Source organism: Schistocerca gregaria, chromosome 1, assembly GCF_023897955.1.
Source record: "Schistocerca gregaria isolate iqSchGreg1 chromosome 1, iqSchGreg1.2, whole genome shotgun sequence".
NCBI classification, from domain to species: Eukaryota; Metazoa; Arthropoda; class Insecta; order Orthoptera; family Acrididae; genus Schistocerca; species Schistocerca gregaria.
The window spans coordinates 939,565,094-939,568,286 of record NC_064920.1 but is presented as its reverse complement, the minus strand read 5'-3'; positions in this window follow the sequence as shown (position 1 = coordinate 939,568,286).

The window sequence follows — 3,193 nt, the reverse complement described above, 5'->3', positions numbered from 1 at the left end:
CAATTTGTGATGTTATTACTGCAAATGTGTCGTCCTGGAATTGTACATAGTTGGCCTGCGTACCCAGGATGCAATAATTCGTTAACAATGGGAACGTGATTGACTTACCCAAATGATTTTCACGGATGACGAATGTATTGAAGAGCATTTGTGTTTGGAGAAAACGTTTGGTGCCTAAGTATATATTTTGCAGCAGAAATTTATCAAAAACAAGGGAGATATCACACTATTCTATACAGGTATCTTACAAAGCTACAATGCCACTGCTATATACGAACCATCGTCCATTCTATCATCAGTTTGTTTTCAAAGCCGCATTTGTACCATTATGTCATTTCTGTCATATGCAACACAGCTATGGCCAAATTATGTGGCACTTCAAAAACGAAATTCGTCGCCGTCGTCTTACATACACACGTTAGAGATATGCTTGTTCCATTTTTATGAAGTTTATATCCATCCTTTCCTTGATCGAACTACTGTGTATCTCTCCTTCCATTGAGGTTGTAGCTCAGAAATTTGTTTGGAAGTTTTTCGTCTGTCATTCTCTTCTCGTTATTTCCAGATGTCTTTGTATTCAGCAGTCCACTCTTTTTCTGCAGCCTTTCACTCTCCTCAAGAACTCCATTTCTACTGATCGTATTTTGCTGTCATCTTTCTTTTTATTTTCCAACTCCCATACGACATTAACGATATTGCCATAGTTGTATAACATTTTATTTTATGTTTCTCAGGGTTTTGTTGTTAAGTGCTTTGTTTTATTGTTCTGCATATGTCGTGAAGTATGTACAGCTTTTCATCTATGTCATTATCATGTTCATAATCCCCACTGTTGCCCAGAAATTTAAAAAGCGACACCAGGTATTTCATTGTTGGTTGATATCTCCATCCGTATACGGTATTTACCTTGAAAGGCCACAATTTTGGTCTAATATAGATTCCACGATTTTACTTTGTGCAGTCTTTGCTTTAGTCGAGTACCTATAAATAGTGTGCAATTAGTGTAAATATACACTCCTGGAAATTGAAATAAGAACACCGTGAATTCATTGTCCCAGGAAGGGGAAACTTTATTGACACATTCCTGGGGTCAGATACATCACATGATCACACTGACAGAACCACAGGCACATAGACACAGGCAACAGAGCATGCACAATGTCGGCACTAGTACAGTGTATATCCACCTTTCGCAGCAATGCAGGCTGCTATTCTCCCATGGAGACGATCGTAGAGATGCTGGATGTAGTCCTGTGGAACGGCTTGCCATGCCATTTCCACCTGGCGCCTCAGTTGGACCAGCGTTCGTGCTGGACGTGCAGACCGCGTGAGACGACGCTTCATCCAGTCCCAAACATGCTCAATGGGGGACAGATCCGGAGATCTTGCTGGCCAGGGTAGTTGACTTACACCTTCTAGAGCACGTTGGGTGGCACGGGATACATGCGGACGTGCATTGTCCTGTTGGAACAGCAAGTTCCCTTGCCGGTCTAGGAATGGTACAACGATGGGTTCGATGACGGTTTGGATGTACCGTGCACTATTCAGTGTCCCCTCGACGATCACCAGAGGTGTACGGCCAGTGTAGGAGATCGCTCCCCACACCATGATGCCGGGTGTTGGCCCTGTGTGCCTCGGTCGTATGCAGTCCTGATTGTGGCGCTCACCTGCACGGCGCCAAACACGCATACGACCATCATTGGCACCAAGGCAGAAGCGACTCTCATCGCTGAAGACGACACGTCTCCATTCGTCCCTCCATTCACGCCTGTCGCGACACCACTGGAGGCGGCCTGCCGATGTTGGGGCGTGAGCGGAAGACGGCCTAACGGTGTGCGTAACCGTAGCCCAGCTTCATGGAGACGGTTGCGAATGGTCCTCGCCGATACTCCAGGAGCAACAGTGTCCCTAATTTGCTGGGAAGTGGCGGTGCGGTCCCCTACGGCACTGCGTAGGATCCTACGGTCTTGGCGTGCATCCGTGCGTCGCTGCGGTCCGGTCCCAGGTCGACGGGCACGTGCACCTTCCGCCGACCACTGGCGACAACATCGATGTACTGTGGAGACCTCACGCCCCACGTGTTGAGCAATTCGGCGGTACGTCCACCCGGCCTCCCGCATGCCCACTATACGCCCTCGCTCAAAGTCCGTCAACTGCACATACGGTTCACGTCCGCGCTGTCGCGGCATGCTACGAGTGTTAAAGACTGCGATGGAGCTCCGTATGCCACGGCAAACTGGCTGACACTGACGGCGGCGGTGCACAAATGTTGCGCAGCTAGCGCCATTCGACGGCCAACACCGCTGTTCCTGGTGTGTCCGCTGTGCCGTGCGTGTGATCATTGCTTGTACAGCCCTCTCGCAGTGTCCGGAGCAAGTATGGTGGGTCTGACACACCGGTGTCAATGTGTTCTTTTTTTCCATTTCCAGGAGTGTATTTATCAATTTCAATTCCTAGGTAATTCCCAAATTCCAACTCATGTTTAAAAAAGTGGACGGAAGAGAAACCTACGTCCAACTCCTTGATTCACAAAGATATCTGTAAATACAAAAGCAGAGCAAAGGGGTTGACAGATAATACGAAAATACGAATCGTAATGGAGCACCTTGCTCAAATCGCACGGTTTTATGAGGTATAAGACGTCAATTCGGATCACTGTCTATTAGATCCAACAATTAAATGCAAACAGCTCGGGAAGCATACGAAATACATCTTTTACGAAATGACAGGCTAATAAAATAGATTAAACCAATTTTTAGTAAAGTTACAAAACCGTCAAAGTTGCAGAAGAGTTTGTTTTTATTTAAATGGTGACCGATTTCGGACCTTTATAGCCCAATATCAAACCAACCACATAAGTCCTACCATAGCAACGTAGAGTGTGTACGCTGGCCACATTGCTTGTATGAGTGCCTGAGTGCAAGATACTATTTGCTTCCTGTGCGTATGCAACAAAACGATGGTTCTGCAGCACTGGACAGTCGCACGCAAGTAGTATCTCTCGCTCAGCCATTCATACAAGCAATGTTCCCACCGTGCACACATTATGGTGTTATGGTAGGACTTATGAGGATTGTTTGATAATGGAGTACTAGTCACCACTTAAATAGAAATAAACTCTGCTGCAAAGTTGACGGTTTTGTAATTTTACTGAATCATAGTGAGCATGCTGGAAATAGGTAAACCAACATTA